This window comes from Bos grunniens, chromosome 13 (assembly GCF_055505025.1).
Source record: "Bos grunniens cultivar Pamir isolate PY7600 chromosome 13, Bosgru_T2T1.0, whole genome shotgun sequence".
Classification (NCBI taxonomy): Eukaryota; Metazoa; Chordata; class Mammalia; order Artiodactyla; family Bovidae; genus Bos; species Bos grunniens.
The window spans coordinates 69,206,328-69,227,596 of NC_141177.1; the positions used below are offsets into that span (position 1 = coordinate 69,206,328).

The 21,269-nt window shown below is 38.6% G+C and overlaps 1 long non-coding RNA gene across 2 annotated transcripts in view; it reads right to left on the reverse strand.

Annotated features, from left to right (window-relative positions):
- LOC147361186 (uncharacterized) overlaps nt 1-21,269 on the reverse strand; it is a 430,912-nt gene that overhangs the window by 13,571 nt on the left and 396,072 nt on the right. For both annotated transcript variants that reach the window (XR_015139864.1, XR_015139868.1), the window contains one exon: nt 6,072-6,183. This is a non-coding gene — a long non-coding RNA (uncharacterized LOC147361186). The remainder of the gene's footprint in view (nt 1-6,071; nt 6,184-21,269) is intronic.

The window sequence follows — 21,269 nt, forward strand, 5'->3', positions numbered from 1 at the left end:
TTAGCATTTACTATAGGTCTTAATCAAGTCTTCCCAGGTGGCACAGTCAGTAAAGAATTTGCCTGCCAATGCAGGAGACATAAGAGATGCAAATTCAATCCCTTGGTCAGGAATATCCCCTGGAGGAAGAAATGGCAACCCACTCCAGTATTCTTGCCTGGAAAATTCCACGGACAGAGGAGTCTGGTTGGCTATAGTCCCATGATCCCAGAGTCAGACTCAATTGAGCAACTGAGCACTCACAGATCTTTATAGATCAAGATTCCCTGGTTACAAATCATGTCTTTCTGATCATAATGATACCTATGCCTGCTTTGCCTCTGATAGTCAATTGTTGTCTTATCCCTGCCATGCTAGCATCTTATCATCTGCATTTAGATGATGAAGCCCAGCTCTATGCAACATTTCAACTGTCAACTCCAACACTTGAAAACGGTGAAAAGAATGTAGTCTAGGTCCTCCAAGGGAACATAATCACATGGTGTGTTTAAGGTCTAAGGTGAAAATCATTCTAACATGTCCACTTTCCTGAACTCTTTAATCTCTTCCTATGAAATACTATGCTAAGGAAGTTCTGGAATCTTCACTTTATTTATCTTAGGTCTTCACCATGTTCAAGATTTAGGAAACCATGATTAACTAGTCAAATTTGAATTGTCTCAGCAAGTTCTGGCAAAAATCCTAACTCTAAATCTGGACACATGTGTGAACATACCATTTTAATAAATTCTTGCTTATTTAGGATGATAGAACTGTGCATTTGATATTATGTTATGAAAATGGCACTTTACCTCTGTGGTCCTCCTTCCCCAGCCCTACATTGCTAGTCTAATCAAGAGAAAAACAGCAGGCATATTTGAGTTGGAGGGGCAATCTGTACAATATATGCCCAATACCCCTCAAATATCAAAGTCATCAAAATAAAAAAATCTAAGAAACTGTCACTGTCAATAGAAACCTAAAAAAAGATATGCTGCTGCTGCTGCTGCTGCTGTTGCATCGCGGCAGTCTGTGTAACCCCATAGAAGGCAGCCCACCAGGCTCCCCCGTCCCTGGGATTCTCCAGGCAAGAACACTGGAGTGGGTTGCCATTTCCTTCTCCAATGCATGAAAGTGAACAATGCAAGTGAAGTCGCTCAGTCGTGTCCGATATGAGGACCAGTTACAAATGCTGTATAGCATCAGCCCTCACGGATAACTCAGAAGTCGGAAGAAATGAAGAAATTCAACCAAAAGAAAGTACCATGGGTGACAGAAGTTTCGAGAGCACCGTTGCGATTTATACTTAAACCTCTGTAATGGGCTGGGGATGGGGAAAGACGAGAAATGGCAGGATGGGAGTCAGAAGTTCCCTGACCTTGTGAAAAGGCCAGTCCTCTAGGGACAAGATGATGCACGTAATCAGAACAGCACCATGGTTCTGGGAGAAGATCTCAAACCCAGTTTCCTGACCAGAACCCAGGACATACAGAGAAAAGCCAAGCATCAGACTGCAAGTCAGGGGCCCAGTTCTAAAAGTAGACTCTTGGAAACTTGGGCTTATTGTGGGAGGCATGGCAAAAAAATAAGAATAGAAAAAAATCAGGAGAGAGAGAGAGTGTGTGTGTGTGTGTGTGTATACATGCACACGTGTGTGTGCATGTAAGGGAGAGTAGAATATGTGTTTCTGAAAATTATAATAAAGCCCAAGACAGAAAATCAATATGACAAATGAGCTATCTTAGATCTAAAATAATAGGGTTTTATGTTTTTCATTAAAAAGAGAGAGAATTTTCCCATTAAAAACAGAGCTTTACATTAAAGAGATATTTTTCTTTCCATAGTAATTGACTTATTGTTTCACATGCTGCATGCTCACACAGCATTCAGTTTAATATTTTTTTTTCCATTGAGAAAGAATACAATCTCTTCTTCTTGAGTATAATCAAGAGAATGAGAACAGTATTTCTGGAAGATCTGGATACACCACCTACCTGCTTCATTCTGACATAGACATCTGACAAGTCAGAGAAATCCCCTCATTAGGAACTGGCAACATTATGTGCTTATTAAACAGCATGTCACAAAAATAACGATCTGATAGTTTCCTAAGATCATGAAATTCCTTATTTCCCATGAATGTCCTTACTTCTCTGCATTTCTTGCAAACAGAGAAAATGAGTGATTTTTTCCTCCCCAGCGAGTGTGTTTGTGACTGATCATACAGCTCAGGAACCCACAGCGTAAAAGCAATCAGTTACTTAGAAGATTTTATAAATTAAGCCTTTTGTGCCTTGGAGCCTATACGACCTAGGTCGCTTACAGAGCAAGTTAAAATACAAAGAAAACTAACACTGGCTTTTCAAGTGTGGCTTCACTGAACATTCTATTTTCTTCTGTGAACTACACACGTCTGGGAGCGTGGACCTGAGATAGCAGGTCTTCACAAAGAAAGGCACCAAGTAGCAGGATCTCTTTTATTTTATTATCTTGGCCCCGGTTCCAAGTGGATGGTTTCAAATAATAGGAGCAAATAGCCCCCTTCCCTGAGTACAGTGAATAAAATTACCTAATAATCAATGAGCACAGTTCTCAGAGGATCTTGGAGGGGTGGCTGTTTATGTTTACAGAATTATCACAATAGTCCTGATATGATACTCTTAAAGCAAGAGTTGCATTTATTCTCTTGACCCTTTGATGATTTTTTAAAGGCTAAGGATACCAGTCTCTCACTAAGTAATCTCCTTTTGTTCGCTTTCAGTATTCTAGTATCATCACTTAAATGCTTTATCATACAAAAAGAATATAGCTGGATTTACTTTACTCAATCTGAGAATATCTTTTCCTTAATGTAGGAAATTTAACCCTTCACAAATATTTTGAATACTTTTATGTACTTGCGTACTTGGTAAGTCCCTTCAGTCATGTCTGACTTTTGCCAACCCCTGGACTGTAGACTGCCAGGCTCCTCTATCCATGGGATTCTCCAGGCAAGAATATTAGAGTGGATTGCCATGCCCTACTCCAAGGGATCCTCCCAATCCAGGGATCGAACATGCGTCTCTTTTGTCTCCTGCATTGGTAAGCGAGTTCTTTACCACTAGCGCCACCTGGGAAGCCCATGTTTGTACTTATTCCTTGTCAATTAAATTTTTTTACTTAACATAATTTATAAACCTTCAATATGAAACAGAATATTAATAGAAAATGTCCTTAGTTGCTTAGTCATGTCTGACTCTTTGTGACCTCATGGATTGCAGCTCACCAGGCTCCTCGGTCCATGGGATTTTCCAGGAAAGAATACTAGAGTGAGTTGCCATTTCCTCCTCCATAATAGCAAATAGTTCATAGCAATATTATGAGTATTAAATGAATAGACATAAATAAAGAACATAAACAACAGCAAAGACCATATACCTGTCAGATAAAAAGGAAAATTCCCCCCTCATTCTCCTTTAGTGTTTGGGTGTATTAATATCAAATCTTATTTTTATTGCTATAATGGTCACAATTAAAGCTTAACCAAACATATTTTAACATTTTTTTTCAAGCACCATAATGAAATAATGAGTATATACAAACTTCTTTATTTGAACAAGCCAGGATATTTGAATATCATTTGCTTCAACTTTCATTAACTGTTGTTTAAATACATGACATTCTAGTGGCAGGCTAATTTTTGAATCAGAAGGCAATTCTTTCTGAATGCTACCAGTAATTTTCACTTTTACATTACAAATACATTTTAAGATTTAATGATTAACTTTACTATGTATTGACTCCTGTTTCTTAAACCCTAATTCTTCTCCTTATATTTTATTTTGCTGCTGTGGCTCTTTGATGCTTTTATTTCCCTAAGATAGCTTTATTGGTGTCATTTTAAAATCTTTACCTGTTCTACGATATCTTTGTCCTCATGTTTCCTTGATGATTTGGAGAGAGAAAATTTCTAACTTCAAATAATTTTTCCTTCAAATTAAAAAAAATTGAATAACATTTTGTCAGCTTGATTCTCAATGAGAAATTTTCTGCTAACTGTTCTGATTTTTTCCCCCCCTGTTCTGAGTTCATAAGCTACAGTAATATATGCTTAGGTCAGTGCCTTTTCACTTACTTCTTCATTGCTGCTCAAAGAGCCACTTTAATCTCAAGACTTTTCTGTTTTACAGTTTGTAGAAATTCTTTTTCAATGAATTATTGATTTGGTCACAATTGTTACTTCTCTCCCCACAATTCCATACCCCCTATATAATCTTTTATTATTCTTCTTTTCCTGGAACTTTTGCTATACAGATGTTGAAACTGCTCTACCTTTTCTCCACAACTCTTTTCACTTATTAATTGCTTCTCTCTCTCTCTCTCTCTCTTTTTTCCTATGTTCTGGGCAATTTCTTTGATGCTACCTTCAGTTCAATACAGTCTCTCAGTCGTGTCTGACTCTTTGCGACCCCATGGACTGCTGCAAGCCAGGCTTCCCTGTCCATCACCAACTCCGGGAGCCTACTCAAGCTCATGTCCATTGAGTTGGTGATGCCATCCAACTATCTCATCCTCTGTCATATCCTTCTCTTCCTGCCTTCAATCTTTCCCAGAATCAGGGTCTTTTCCAATGACTCAGCTCTTCCCATCAGGTGGCCAAAGTATTGGAGTTTCAGCTTCAGCATTGGTCCTTCCAATGAATATTCAGGACTGATTTCCTATAGGATTGACAGGTTGGATCTCCTTGCAGTCTGAGGGACTCTCAAGAGCCTTCCCTAACACCACACTTTAAAACCATCAATTCTTCAGCACTCAACTTTCTTTATAGTCCAACTCTCACCTCTATACATGACTACTGGAAAAACCATAGCTTTGACTAGATGGACCTTTGTTGGCAAAGTAATGTCTCTGCTTTTGAATATGCTATCTAGGTTGGTCATAACTTTCCTTCCAAGGAGTAAGCATCTTTTAATTTCATGGCTGCAGTCACCATCTGCAGTGATTTTGGAGCCCAAGAAAATAAAATCTGTCACTGTTTCCATTGTTTCCCCATCTATTTGCCATGAACTGATAGAATCGGATGCCATGATCTTAGTTTTTTGAATATTGAGCTTTAAGCCAGCTTCTTCACTCTCCTCTTTCACTTTCATCAAGAGGCCCTTCAGATCCTCTTCATTTTCTGCCATAAGGGATGCTATCTTACAGAATGCTAATTCCATCTTCTTCCTTCTTTAGCTGTGCCCTTTGACAGAGAGCTGACTGCTTCCTCTGCGGCTTTTGGGTGAGTATCTTGACTGTTTCTCCTTGATGGTGTTTGCGTGAGAGGCAAAAATTGAATTTGGGAAGTGCATAATTGCCAGTATAAAGAAACTCCATATTCATTGTGGAGATTTTTAGTGTATTTAATTAATAGCAAGGGTTGTCTTTGCTTTTCTCCCCTCTCTTTACTGTTTCAGAGTTTTAGAATTTCCTCATCAGTTATCTCTTTTTATCTCCCATGCCCAGCCCTACTTTCCAGGGCTTCACCCTCCTACAGGTCTCCTATTCTGCTCAGAGTTAATTTTCAGTGCTTTTGTCTGAGACAAACTCTATAGCCCTGGCTAATAGGCCTTTCATTAATTACCCTACAACTACGCAATGACCACTCTGATTCCTGGGACTTGCTTTCACTTACAGCAGCCCTTTTCTCTGTGTGAGTCTGTTGTTTACACTCCTCTCATTTCTCACTCAGCTCTGTCTCGTCTGCTTTCTATGCCCATCTTAGGATGTGTGAATGGATCTTATTATTTTTCTTCTTCTTACTGTTCCATTATTGATTTACATGTTTTATTATATATACATATATTTTAATGAGAATCTTAAAAGGGGAAGTAAACAGTTATGCTTAGTCTACTATGTTGAAGAGAAAGTTTGGCAGAATCTGACCAAGCAGGACTAGCTGAACCAACTTTCAATGACAACCTCCTTCTCCTCTGTCATTTTCCATTAATGAAGTCACATGATCTAGAAATGAGAGAATTGTGTCTCCTGCGCAGTGGCTCTGTGACTTAGTTCTGGACAGTGAGATGTAAGCAGAAATCTTGGGTGGGGAGGGTTGGCTGAAAGCCCCTTACCTTTTCTGCCCCCTTCCTCCATAACATTTTCTTTCTTTCTCCTATCATCCGGCAATCATTACAGGTAAAAGCGTGGGAGGCTTCCCTGGTGATCCAATGGTTAAGAATCCACCTGCCAATGCAAGAGATATAGTTTAGATCCCTGGTCCAGGAACTAGGATCCCACATGCCTTGGGGCAACCAAGCCAATGTGCCAAAACTACTGAGTTGGTACTCTAGAGCCCGTGCTCCATGATAACAGAAGCCCACAGTGAGAAGGCTGCGCACCAAAACTAGGTAATAGCCCCTGCTCACCACAACCACAGCAAGGAAGATCCAGCACAGCCAAAAGGAAATTAAAGGAAAAAAAGGAAGTACAAGCAGCAGAGGCTGGAATCCAACATTCTAAGGATGCTGGAACATAAAGATCTTGGTCTCTGATGGTACAGATGAAGAGCTCAACAAACATGAACTATATTTTCCTCAGGTTTTTCTTCAGCAGGAGGCAGCAATCCTATATTTTATTTTAAAGCTACTTGTCATCAGAAGAGCTGTGTGCAGGCTTCACCTTCAAATCTCACTCATTAATATGCCAACATACACAAGATGTGAGAGTTGGACTGTGAAGAAGGCTGAGCGCCAAAGAATTGATGCTTTTTTTTTATTTTATTTTATTTTTAAACTTTACATAATTGTATTAGTTTTGCCAAATATCAAAATGAATCCACCACAGGTATAAATTGATGCTTTTGAACTGTGGTGTTGGAGAAGACTCTTGAGACTCCCTTGGACTGCAAGGAGATCCAACCAGTCCATCCTGAAGGAGATCAGCCCTGGGATTTCTTTGGAAGGAATGATGCTAAAGCTGAAACTCCAGTACTTTGGCCACCTCATGTGAAGAGTTGACTCATTGGAAAAGACTCTGATGCTGGGAGGGATTGGGGGCAGGAGGAGAAGGGGACGACAGAGGATGAGATGGCTGGATGGCATCACTGACTCGATGGACGTGAGTCTGAGTGAACTCTGGGAGTTGGTGATGAACAGGGAGGTCTGGCGTGCTGCGATTCATGGGGTCACAAAGAGTCAGACACGACTGAGGGACTGAACTGAACTGATACACAAGCCACTGTTTTGTTTACTTGTATTTGAAGGAACTGTTTGACTGTAAGCCACGGAAATCCAGTTTGTTGAACATTAAGGAAACAATGTATTGGCCCAGGTACCTAATATACAGCACTTCTATTGGGAGGTGCAGAGGAGAGCTACAAGATCCTAAAACCGGGCTTTGTGAGTGCTTGTACTCTGTACCTCTTTGCTCAGATACTCTCTGCAGGGAGATTTTATCCTCTGACTTTAGCTTTACTGGATGAAAGGACACATGTTCTTGGACCTCCCTGTACTGACATATATGTACAGCTCATGATCAAAGAGAAAAAGCACTTTCTTTTAATTATCTACATTTGAAAGTCTCCAAGGAGCTTACGCGCAAGGTTGGTTTGGGTCACAAGCCCTGCCCAGGAGCTACTGTTCTTGTTTGTTACACAAGGCAAGGGGGTCAAGACATTCGGGGTCATAGACTGACCCTCGTGACCAGAAGGGCAGCATTCTGTGTTCACTATACTCATCTGCAGGGATGAGGGGGGGAAGGTGAGATGGATGGACTCTGTGGAGTCAATGCAATGGACAGATGGCTATGTTATATATTATTATTATTTTTCACCACAGGTATGATGATAACATGAATCTCATAGCACTTCTGTGAAAGCTGAGTGTGGTTAACAATGGGATGGGTTTTTGAAATTTATAATGCAGCACAATGCATGAGATTGTTATTCTAATATGATTGAAAGTGAAAAGTGAAAGTGTTAGTTGCTCTGTCACGTCTGACTCTTTGCAACCCGGTGGACTGTAGCCTGCCAGGCTCCTCTGTCCATGGAATTCTCCAGGCAGAAATATTGGAGCAGGTAGCCATTCCCTTCTTCAGAGGTTCCAGATCCAAGGATCTTACATGTACTTAAAATATAGCAATTACCTTTTGTTACCACAAGATGATGGTAAAGTATGATTAGCTTATAAGGAGGCTGCATTTATACAGTTACTAAAAAATAAGCCTAAAACTCAGTCAGTATTTTTTTAAGTGGCCTGAAGGAGCCAAAACGCAAAATGTAAAACAATTTAAAGACAGGTTTACTTGTCCCTGGGAAATAACATAATGTTTTTCAGCTTTATTTTCTCAAATTAATTTATTCACTCTTTCAAAAGCATTTTGCCAGATGTCCGAATTTTTTTGTTTACTTAAAAAACTAGCATTCTTAACTTATAATCTACACAGTATGAAGTTCATCCATTTAAAGTGTATGGTTCTATTGTCTTTAGTGTAGTTGGAGTTTTGCAATCACCATCGTTAATATAATTTTATAATATTTTCCTCACGCCTCCAAAGAATTCGCCACCAATTAGCAGTCACATCTCACTATTTACTGACACTCCTCCCCTGACCCGCCAGCCCTGGGCAAATAATTGACTTTGTTCTCTGTAGACTTTCCTGTTCTAGACCTGTGCCTAGTTTTTACTGACCGAATGATGCCACTGCTCTGCTGGTGTTTTCACTTGCTCATCGCTCACTCACGCACTCTGTGCACCTGTAACACGAGTCATTGTGCTGGTTCTTTTCCGAAACATTAGGGTGTGTGCCTCACTGCAAGTTCAGGATGGCTTCCTATGAGTTGTAAGGAGAGGAAACCAAAGAGCCGGATTTGGATTCTCATTGGCTGTGTGTTCCAGACAGGCAGACTCAATTCACGCTTCAAATAACAACATTGATAGTGATCAACATTTATGGAAAGCATACTGTGTACTTGGCAGTGTTCTAAGTGAATAAGTGAAGTTGCTCAGTCGTGTCCGACTCTTTGCGACCCCATGGACTGTAGCCTACCAGGCTCCTCTGCAGTGTTCTAAGAACTTTGAAAATATTAATATATTTTAACATGAAACCAGATTTTAATAAAATTAAAATATTAATCAAAGAGTGCTTCTTTGAATAAGATAAAGAATGTGAATTACTGTTAAAAGCCCTAATAAACTATGGTACATTATAATATTACTCTAAATTTGTTATGCATGTTCCTACCATAACTTTAGAGATGAGAAAACTTATATACCAGCTGACATAGGACATATATGAATCCCAATTCATACTCAGGTAACTTGTTTCCAAGCCCTGAATGTAGCAATATAAACTCATGGAAACTCATTGAGTGTATGGGGTGTCTTTTTTATTAGCTGTTGTAATTTCAGTCCTGGTACATTAGTCAAAATATAATACACATTCAATACCTATTTTTAGAATTAACTTATATTTTGTTTTATAAAAAATTCAATTTGGAGAATGCTGTCATTTATCCACTTTTTATCTCTCTTATGTCTCACAGTACTCTTTTAAGAAATATCTGGCAGTGGGTGAAGAAGAGTATGTCTGCCTTAAATGAAAAATTTCAAAAAGGTGTCCCACTTTAAATTTATTGAGAAAACAAAAATAGACTTTTGAATGTGAAAAAGTTTTATTGCAAAAAAGAAGACAATTTACCAGTTGTTATAGCCAATATATTGACTTCTGAAATACTCAAGATGTACCTTAGTGCAAAGAAAGAGATTGGAAGACAGATAGTAAAATGCAGTAGGCCAACCTTCAACTAAAATGCAGGAAGTCAACCTCCAATTATGTGCAAAGTATAGAGAGGGAAGAGCTAAGAGGGAAGGAGAGTGGGAATTATAGGATATGCATTGGGAAAATCTTCCTGGAAAAAGTGACACCTAGCAGAGGACCGATAGAATTTAAAGGATTAAAAGAGACTTCAAGGCCACTCAGAACATTTATAAAGACTCAAGGACACCTGAAGCACAGTGCCTGTCAGAGAGTGGGTTACCCTGAGGTCTAGAGATAGAAGTGAGGCTGGAAACGCAGTAGAATCCAGGTCAGGGAGGGATTTTTCTGCTATGACTTCAGCCACAAAGAGAATCCCTCTGAAGACTTCAAACAGGGGAGAAATGTAATCAAATGTATTTTTCAGAAAGGCAGCTTTAGTGGTGGTTTGGAGAACAAAATTGAAGGAAACTGATGGGGGCAAGATGGTCTATCAGGATGTTGTTAACAATATCCTGATGGACCATCCAAAAACAGACATATAGGAGGGAATCTGAATGTGTTAGGAGAAATGAAACAAGTAGGATTGGCTAAGCTTGGTGACTCATTCAATTCAGGATATGAAAGAAAATGGGATTCAAAGATTATACCAAAGAGTTTTACTTGATTAACTAGGCAGGAGGCAATGGCATTTTCTGATATGGAGAATACAAGAGAAAGAACACTTACAGACGGATCAGATAGAGATGAGACTAGGTATAGTTAACCTAAGGTTCCACTAGCTTATCTGAATGGAGATATCCAATTAGCAATTTGAGAATAGGATGCTGAGGCAGAAAACAAATTTGAGCTAAAGATAAACACCTTAGAGATGTTAGCATATAGATTATAGTTGACGTAATAAGAGCAGATAAATTCTATTTGAATAGCTTTTCCCACTCATCTTCCTGGAAAACTTCTGATCATTCTGTAAGTCTTGGTTTTGTGGCTCTCTTTTCTGTAAAGAGTTCCCTGTATCTTTCAGGTAGACACAAGTCTAAAAGTACCTAAAAGTACATGGCACTCATTAATTCGATTTGCTCATCAGAGCAGACATCAACTTGAAACTGTTTGTTTGCATGTCTGGGTATTGAAGTTTTTATATTTTTATTACCAAGTCTTCTCAAGTTTAGCATCCCAGGAGGCTCAGTGGTAAAGAATCCGCCTGCCAATGCAGGAGACCCAGGAGAAGCAAGTTTGACCCCTGGCCTGGGAAGATCCCTTGGAGGAGGAAATGGCAGCCACTCCAGTATTGTTGCCTGGGAAATCCCACAGACAGAGGAGCCTGGTGGGCTACAGTCCAAAGGGTCACAAAGAGTCAGACATGACTGAGCACGCACACACTCAATGGATATTCAGAAATATATCAGAACTAGTCTTCCTGAACAAAAACTCTAAATAATTTTCAAATCTTTATTAGTTTAAAATATAACACTGTAAAAGATAAAGTTCATATTCTGGACTTTGGCGCATGAACTTGTACGGTACCCCAATTCTGGTGTAAAACGTTTGCTTTAAAGTCAGTAGGGCCTAAAATCCTTAGATTTCTAAATGGTTAAAGGAAATCAGAGGTTCTTAAATGTTTAATGAAAAATTTTATGTACAACAATTGTATTTGCTTGCGTGACCTTTTGCATTCAGTTTATTGTGAGCCATTAAGGCGATCTCAAGCAATGTTCTCAACAACTCTAAGTGCTGTTAGTACCATAACTTAGATCATTTTTTTATTATTATATCTTCCAATTGAGAAATCTTTGTAATAAGCTGAGTTCTTAAATACTGACAGCTGGCCCATAAATAAAGAATTTAGGATACATCATGATATATTAACTGCTTTTCCTGACTTTGGTTGCTGCAAGAAGATGAGATAAACTAGATGGAATTGATGCAATTTTAATAAGGAACTGAGAAACTTGATTATTTTTTATCTGTGTTATTAAGAAAGACTAGTGATTATGAAGTGAGCTGACAACTGTGATATTTAACATAATGAACATTAGAAGAATTATTTAAAATTCTGTTAAAGCACAAGGTAGTCTCTTTGGTTACATAAGCAGTGTGCTGTGAGCCTGGATGCCCAGATATATCTGATGCTCTTGTAGTTTGCAGTGAAAAGCTGCTTTGAAATTCTTAGATGAAAATGTCCAAGTTATAAATATAGAATATTTCACATCTGAGGAACTATACATTGTATTTATTTTAGCAATGGTCCTTTAAAGTCACCCAGATAATTTGTATTTTAGTTACATGTTTTCCCTTGTCCTCTTAGAATATGTAGACTATCAAATAAGCTTACTTTTATCACTTGCTACCTTTTTCTGTATTGCTAACACAGCAATAGTGCACAGATTTGCATGATGATGGGGCTTCTGTATATTCTCTCAATTTGCAGTCAGGCTCATGCTTTCAAGTCACTCCATCTCATCTGTTCTTGATATTTGTCTAGGTAGTTGTATTAGCAGAGGCTGGGAGATCAGGAATAATGTACAAATCTCCTCTGCATCTCTGATGTATCAGTACAAAGCCCAGAAGGCAGTGTGAAGACTGCTCAAATGTGATAACTGGAGGGACCATACTGAAAATTTATTTGCAAGGGTGTGGGGCAGGGTTTAAGGCAACCAGTTCCAGATGGTGCATTGCTCTGCTGTAGTAATATCAGGGATCCATGATGCTCCCTAAACATGGAGGTACAAGTGGAGGGAACAGGGGCTGTCAAAGCTTGCCTCACATGGAGAAACATCCAACAGCCAAGAAGCTGGGGAAGGAGTTACCTGAACTTCATTCTCCTGTGGCCCTCTAGTCTGCTGCCAGAAGTACTGGGTGCACCCTGAATACAGAGGAGAATGCAGCCTCACCGATGTAGGCCACAGAGACAAGCGTCTCAGGTCCGGCCAGGTGAAGGAAGGTGGAAATGGCATCTGGAGGGTACATGAGGAAAAGCCAGCACTCATGTCTACAGACTCGTGTGAACTCTACGGTTGCTCTCACCTCAAGATTCAATATATCAGTCAGTGGTCCAGCAGAGAAAAAGATATAATAAGGTGGATGGATAGAGAGACAGATGGATAGATGGACAGACAGATATTGGGGAAAAAAATTGACTTCCATGATTGTGAAGGTTAGCTGGGTACGTCCAAAATCCATAGGACAGGCTGGGATAGATATATGGATAGATGGACAGACAGATATTGGGGGAAAAAAATTGATTTCCATGATGGTGAAGGTTAGTTGGGTATACCCAAAATCCATAAGACAGGCTGTCAGAAAGGATAAGCTGGAAACTCTTAGGAAAGAGGTGCTGTCCACAGGTGAAATTTCTTCCACTTCACAGAAGCCTCAGTCTTGTAATGAAAGCCTTTCAGCTTATTGCATCAAATTAGCAAGGGTTATGTCTCCTTATTTAAAAATAAACTGGTTGTATGTTGATCACATCTACAAAATACCTTCACAACAGGACCTAGATTCATGTTGGAATGGTCACCTGAGGACTACAGGCTGACTAAAGCTAACACACACAATGGAACATTCCATGGGAGTATAAAGGTCCGAAGGAGAAAGGACAGCCTTCAAATTGAGTTGGTCATAGAAACCAATGTCAAAGACCAAAAATAACTAAGGTAGAAGAACATGTGGAAAAAGAGAAATAATTTCTTCAAATATGTAAAGGCTGCTCTTCAGGAATATAACATGAGCTTTTTGGAAGCTCACATCCATAGGGAAATGGAGCCAAGCAAAGATCTCTTCTGATTTTATCACTAACACAGTAGAAAGATTATTACTGAAACACCACCGTTTAAAGAAAAAGGTCCCCAGATTGAATGACTGAATGTAACTTAATAGGTGTGGATGCTGTGATAGTCATTTGGGGGACAAGGATAATTAGACACAATCTCTATCCTCAAGAAGCTTATCCTCCAATAAGAATATAGTAAGAACTCAAAAATTATAACAGAATGTGGTGAGTGGCATAGCCTGTGATGCCATGAAAACACTGAGAGCAGAAAATGAAATTGGACTGGAGGCTAGGCTTCTGGGCAGAACTGATATAAAAAATATTTGGAGAAACAAAAAAAAGTTTGACAAGGGAAAGCACGATTTGTGAAGGGAACAGCATGATTTGTGAAGGGAACAGCATGCTGCTGAGGAACTGCTATCAGCTTAACGTGGCCAGAGCAAAGTCTGGGTAAGAGGTGCTAGACTCAGGTAGAAAATACATTATAAAGTATTTTCTTAGGCTAAACTTAACCCTCAGAATCTCTTCTTACATAACTTACATCTCATTTCTGTTATTCTTCATATAGGCAAGATTTCTCATTCCCTGGCTTTCCTGTTTAGAATTCTGAGTTCTGGTCCTTAGTGCTACCAGTCATGAAGAGTTTATCTGTGAAAACTTTCACTGAAAAATGAAATTGTACTCAAATTAAGAAATTTGAGTAAATTCTCATATACAGGAAAACAAAGTAAGAGAAATGTTGATGTTTAATACACCATCTTGTGATTTTTCTCTTCATATTCACCAGATTAAAAAAAAATAAAATGTCTACTATTAAAAAAGAAGAAAACGCCTCCCATATATTATGGGAGGCGAAATGGCAACCCACTCCAGTGTTCTTGCCTGGAGAATCCCAGGGACGGGGGAGCCTTGTGGGCTGCCGTCTATGGGGTCACACAGAGTCGGACACGACTGAAGTGCCTTGGCAGCAGCAGGCATGAGCTTAAGATTTCTCTTGGACTAGGGCACATTTCCTGGACAGTGGTTGTATCTAAGAGGAGTCTAGTTACATGAACAATGGAAAATGCTCTGGGAAATAACTTGGGAGGAAGAGAGAATTGAGGAGAATCAGGTCAGTGTCTGAGAAGAAGAGAAACAAAGAATACCATGTGTTATCTGTCACTTAAATTATGTCTGCTCAGCCAATATGGGCTCATGATGAACTTAAGGAAAGCTGCAAAAAATAACTGAGCAGAAGTGGGAGGAGCTAAAACCCAGCAAAGGATGTGGTGGTCACTATTTAAATATTATTGTCATATTTTAAAAATGTTTTCATACTAATCACCAGTCCAGGTTCGATGCGTGATACAGGATGCTCGGGGCTGGTGCACTGGGATGACCCAGAGGGATGGTACGGGGAGGGAGGTGGGAGGGGGGTTCAGGATGGGGAACACGTGTACATCCGTGGCAGATTCATGTGGATGTGTGGCAAAACCAATACAATATTGTAAAGTAATTAGCCTCCAATTAAAATAAAAAAAATTAAATTAAAAAAAATAAAAATGTTTTCATGAGGTCATTACCACAGGACACTCTAACTGGTTTGGTGTACCCGTCTGTCATAGGTTGTGGGTTCTGTTCCCAAAGAATCCATCTGCAAACCTCTACAGAGGACTGCTTTCGGGTGATTTGGAGCACCTCTTCCCTCAGAGGTATAACTGAGTCGTACTTGAGTCTCCAGAAACTGCATGCTGAAGGCGGGAGGGTTGTGCAAAATCCCACTTCCTTGCCACAGGGCGGGAGAAGCTCTGCAGTTCTATTTCAGTTCCAGAGAATCATAAAGACACTAAAGCTAAACTTTTGGAACCTCATTCCTGCTTTTATTCTCCGTCTTCTTTACCCCACTTTCCTGAACCCCTTACAAGTTTCTCCTGATAGCATTCCCTCTGTAAAACACTCACAAATAATCCCTCCGGAAGAAAAGCCTAGCAAACAAATAAACAAAAAAACCAAACCCAGCAACTACAAAAACCCAAATACAACTCTGCCCCAGACTTTGCTTCACAGAATCTATTCTAAGACAGATGTCAAAATAACTGTTAGATCAATTAAAAACATTTCTTTTCAAAATATGAAAGAAAAATGGGTGACTATATTATTTCAAGAAGAAAAAAATTAAAGCCAATAACGAAACGCACAGTTACAGATTTGACATTTTAAAATTCTAAAGACAAGATTTAAAAGTCAAACTGGAGGAAACTTGGAACATATTTGAGAATCAAGGAATTAATATATTTTAAATACACCAAAAAAAAAAAAATTCAGCAGCCCAGGCAAAAATGCTAAAAAAATATAATTCTGAAAGAGAAAGGGAAATGGGCAGCACAATAAAACAAACACCCAGTTTATAGCAATGTGGGGCTATGTTTTGGTACATATTTTTTTCTTTTTGAAAATGATAATGTTCAACACTGATAAGAACTGGGGTAAAAGCTATTTTCACACAATGAAGGTAGGACTGGAAATTGGCATTTACTATCTGGCAGGCATTTTTGTAGTATGCTACTTAAAGTTACGTACATTCTTTAATGCAGAAATTCCACTTTTATCTATTAGTTTTCAGCAATTAGATATATGGTTCAAAGTTTTTAAATAGAATTTTAATTGTACTATTGCATACTACATGAAGAAGTCGAAAAAGCCTCAATGCTAATGTATTGAATGACTATGTGAAGGTGAAATTATAGCTCTTATATTTTCAGTTATTATGTTATTCAATCTCATTATATGCTATTTGTGGATATATTATTATTATTCACATCTGCAAAGAGGGTGGCTAAGTTTCAGGAAAGTGAAATGACACCCAAAGTCACAAGGTTGTTTAATTTCTAGAGGAACCATCCCATATTTTCAAACTCAGTCAATAGGCAATACTGGCTCTGCTTGGCCTAATATAAAACACAACCATTTAAAACTCATATTATGCAAATGCACTTGTGGATATTAAGCATGTTCAAAATCTCTTGCTAAGTGAAATAATAATATAGAAAATAGCACATACAGTAGAGAACATCTTTTTGTATAAACAAAAGTTGTAAAGCAAATATATTCTCCTATCAGGAACTGTTTACCAGAGTTGTAAACATTTTTAGGAGATGAAGGTTCGATCCCTGGGTCAGGAAGATCCCCTGGAGAAGGAAATGGCAACTCACTCCAGTATTCTTGCCTGGAAAATTGCATGGACAGAGGAGCCTGGTCAGCTGCAGTCCATGGAGTCACAAGAACTGGACATGACTTAGCAACTAAACCATCATCACTATGATTACGTAAAAATATGAAACTTCTACAGGAATAAAGACTTTGTGGAGTCGAAAGATCTGTAGGCAGAAGTGCTGGCTACATTATTTGTGAAGAGCTGGCTTCCCATTGATCAGCACTGCTGATTCACTTGGGGATCAGCTGAGAACACCAGTAGTAATTTCCAGTGAGCCCAGTTCTTTCTTGTTTCCTGAACGTTTTGGCTTTAGAGACCTGTGCTGCACTGTTCTAATGGTTTTGCAAGACTTTAACTCTCTCCATAAAATTATTTCCTTCTACTACTAAAGGTAGCTTCTATTTACCTGGCTGATAAGAGATCTCTCTGACGATAGACTGGGGCTAATATTTATCCTACTCCCTTTCACAGCAACTTTGTAGGCCCTGAGTACCATGCCCATAAGTGACAGCTGGAAGATTCCACCCTCCATTCAGCTTTCCCTCTTTTTCTGCTAAACAGGAAGACTAATTCCACCTACCCTTAACACTTTCATTTTAGTATCTTCTCATTTCTCATGACATCATCTTCTCATACTCAGAATGGCATTCCAAGGCTGCTTATTTCCATTCTAAGGGTTTTCTTAGTAGCAGTTAATGACCTGGCTCCTCCCAAAAGGTGAGACTTGAAAACACTGCCTAGGAGAATTTTCAGTTTATTTTCTGTGTCACGTATGCTTAACTTGTATAACTGTTGAACAATAAACACATAATTCTCATTACAACTTTTTACTCTATTTCGTCACTTTCCAACACTAGGTCTATAGTTTTATTCTCACTCTTTTCTGTTGTTAGGAAATGGGAAAAGAAAGAGAAAAAAAAGAGAAGATAGAGAAACAAAGCAAACAAGAGAAAGAGAAAACCATTCTCTTCTATTCTTTGTTGTTTGTTACCAAGTTGTGTCTCACTCTTTGCGATCCCATGGACTGCAGCATGCCAGGCTCCTCTGTTGTCTATTCTCTCCTGGAGTTTGCTCAAATTCCTGTCCATTCAGTTGGTAAAGCTATCTAACCATCTCATCATCTGCTTCCCTCTTCTCCTTTTGCCTTCAACCTTTCCCAGCATCAGGGTTTTATCCAATGAGTCAGCTGTTCACACCAGGTGGCCAAAGTATTAGAGCTTCAGCATCAGTCCTTCCAATGAATACTCAGGGTTAATTTCCTTTAGAACAGACTGTTTTGATCTCCTTGCAGTTCAAGGACTCTCAAGAGTCTTTTCCAGCATCACAATATAAAAGCAAAAATTCTTCGGCACTCAGTCTTTCTTATGGACCAACTCTCCTATCTGTACATGGAAAAACCATAGCTTTGATTATACAAACTTTGTCAGCAAAGTGATGTCTCTAAAATTCTGTCTAGGTTCATCATAGTTTTCCTTCCTAGGGGCAAGCATCTTAATTTCAGGGCTGCAGTCACCGTCTGTGGTGATTTTTGGAGCCCAGGAAAATAAAACCTGTCACTGCTTCCACTTTTTCCCCTTTCATTTGCCCTGAAGTGATGGGATCAGATGCTATGATCTTAGTTTTTTGAATGTTGGATTTCAAGCCAGCTTGTTCACTCTCCTCTTTGACTTTCATCAAGAGGCTCTTTAGTTCCTCGTCACTTTCTTCCATTAGCGTGGTATTATCTGCATATCTGAGGTTATTGATATTTCTCCCAGCAATCTTGATTTCGGTTTGTGATTCATTCAGCCCTGTGTTCCACATGATGTACTCTGCATAAGCAAGGTGACAACATACAACCTTGCCGTACTCCTTCAATCAGTTGTTCCATGTCTGGTTCTGTTGCTTCTATGCTTAGATGTTAACTTCTGATTACCCACTAAAGAAACTTTATCTAGATAGAATTCAGTAAATACTTATTGATTTGAATGGATTTTCTCTTACTGATAGAGCTCACTTTTCTGGTTTCACTTTGCCAAGAAATCATAGTAAATTTTGTGGCAAGCCCACTTCTCATCCTTTACCTTTTTTTCTTTCCTCCTGTTAGGAATGTTTCCAAAAGCACATGAAGATGACCAACAGTAAACCTCTAGTTGTTTAATGAAAAACAATGAAAAGGGATACAGGTCCAGAAGTGTTACTAGTTACTTAGAAATAAGTAAAGTGGGCTTACTTTCAAATATCGTGCAAGCAAAATTATAGAAGGGAAAAAATTATTCCTGTTCCCCCCAAAACATCACACTAAATAAGGAGCCTTTCTTAAATGATTGTCTTTGGAAACTCAGAAATCTAAAAATAATTCACAGTGCACATTAAAAAATGTTCTGTAATTAAATTAATTTATTCCTGGTATTATTCCATCAGCTAAAACACGTACAGGAATTATGAGTAGAAAGCAAACATCTTCCCCAGCGTTTGCTTCTTTCCCCATGGATAAAAGCATGCAGAATGCATGCATATCCCATAATAGCCAGCAGAGGGAAGCAGAGAACTTCTCCTGGTGGTTGCTACCCAGCTGTCTTTGTTTCTGCTGTTTTAACTTTGTGTACAGAACAATCATGGAGCTGTCAACCCAAATTAGCACAGAAATGCATGGAATCTGTTCAGTCCAACCACCTCCTTTCTCCAAAAATTGTTCTTCAGTTTATTGTAGCACATTGAGTTATGAAAGGGATATTTGCATGTTCGAAATTAATTACATATAAAATGTGAAAAGGCAAAGAAAAGCACGTGGGCTTTGAAAATGCATGCATTATTTCTTTAGAAAATTCTTCACTATAGGAAGCGTCTAAGATATGATTAATGGGACTACTCCCAGGTTTCTTCTTACTGACTTAGCATTATAATAATATGTACATATTTTTAACTAAGACTTTTCCAATTAAATGAAAAAGAAAATGGAAATCATTATAGCTGACTTCCCTTTACCGTAGATTTGCACTGACTGCATTATGTATTTCAGAGAGGTGTTCCAAAAGGAGACAGGAAAGGCATTAAAAAGTCACTTTAAAAATTTCCCAAGTCATTCAAAAAGCATTCTCCCTTGTGTATATGTTGTAGCCACGCATTCTGGGAAACAAACTCACTGAGAAGGACAATGCAGATAGTGGAGTGCAGTTTATTATACTGGCGGGCCCAAGGCAGAGTCTTCTCTTAGCCAAGGACTCCGACCAGTTTTTGTGAAAACCTTTTATACCCTAGGTGTACATGCTAAAACCCACCTCCCCAAATTCCTTGAAACTAGTCTGGACAAGGTAAAAAAGAGATATGATCAAAGTTAACCCATGATTCATGTGTCACAAGACTAGATAAACAGTGGATATTTATCAATAGGCCTGTGGTCATATCCTGATAAACATAATGGAATTTACCACTTTGTTCTGTTACAGAGATAATTAGCATATTCTTTCAGGCAACGGAGAGTCCAAGCATGAGTCTGAGGCTCTTTTATGGGGGCGTCTGGTTTTCCATTGCTATGCCATTTCTATGGACGCCGGGCACAAAGTTCAGAGTTTTTTGGGAGGGTGACCATGCGTGTAGCCTAATGTTTGCAGCCTGGCCTAAGATGGAATCCAGCTCTGTCTGTTTCCTCCTTCATATATTCAAGCTCTTTGTCTAGAATTGTCTATAAAACTCTTTAAAAATATTGAAATTAATACATTTTGCACATTAAATAAAAATAATGCCATAATTTTTTTTAAGTTCTAATTTTTAGCTCTTAAATCTATGAAATTAAATGCATTATGCTGCTCTTTTGACTGGGTTACAATTCTTTTATATTAAGCACATTTATTATTTTTTATCTATTATTTATCATTATGTACATTTTTATGTGCATTACTGAGGGGCAGACAGAACATTAACCAGAATACTTGAAAAGCTACTTATGGATTTGAACTGGATTTTTGCACTGTATGCTTCTGAAAATTTCATTCTGTTACACGTAAATGTAAACAACAGAAAGCAACTTCAACTAATTAGGACATTAAAATATTTCATTAAAGTAATATCTGATTACTTGCACACCAGGAGCAACACCTGCAATTACATGTACAAGGGGATGGTCTGAAATTTATTTCTTCCCAGGACTTCTGGCCTACCTCCTTCCTTTTCTTATTACTCAACACCAGAGCCAACAATGGTTAACAAAAAAATCCAATATATTCCTAATAGGTTGAAAATGAGTTATAAGTATTTACTTCTGCTTCCCTGGCATCTAAAGAAAATGACAGGGAAGGTGTTAGTTCCTCAGTTGTGTCTGATGCTTTGCCATCCCATAGTCTGTCCGTGGTATTCTCTAGGCAGGAATACTGGAGTGGGTTGCCTGTATTATTAAATTTCCAGGTTTCATGAAAAAATAAATCTACAAGACATACCAAACAGCTGTAGCCAAACACCAAAAAGCAAAACAAAATAAAACCAAACAGTAACTAGAAACCATTCCTAAGGAAGCTTAGGCATTGGATTTATTAGATAAAGACTTAAAAACAGTCATTATAAACATATTCAAATAACTAAGGGAATCATGTTTATAGAACCAAAGGAAACTATGAGAATGATGTGTTACTAAAT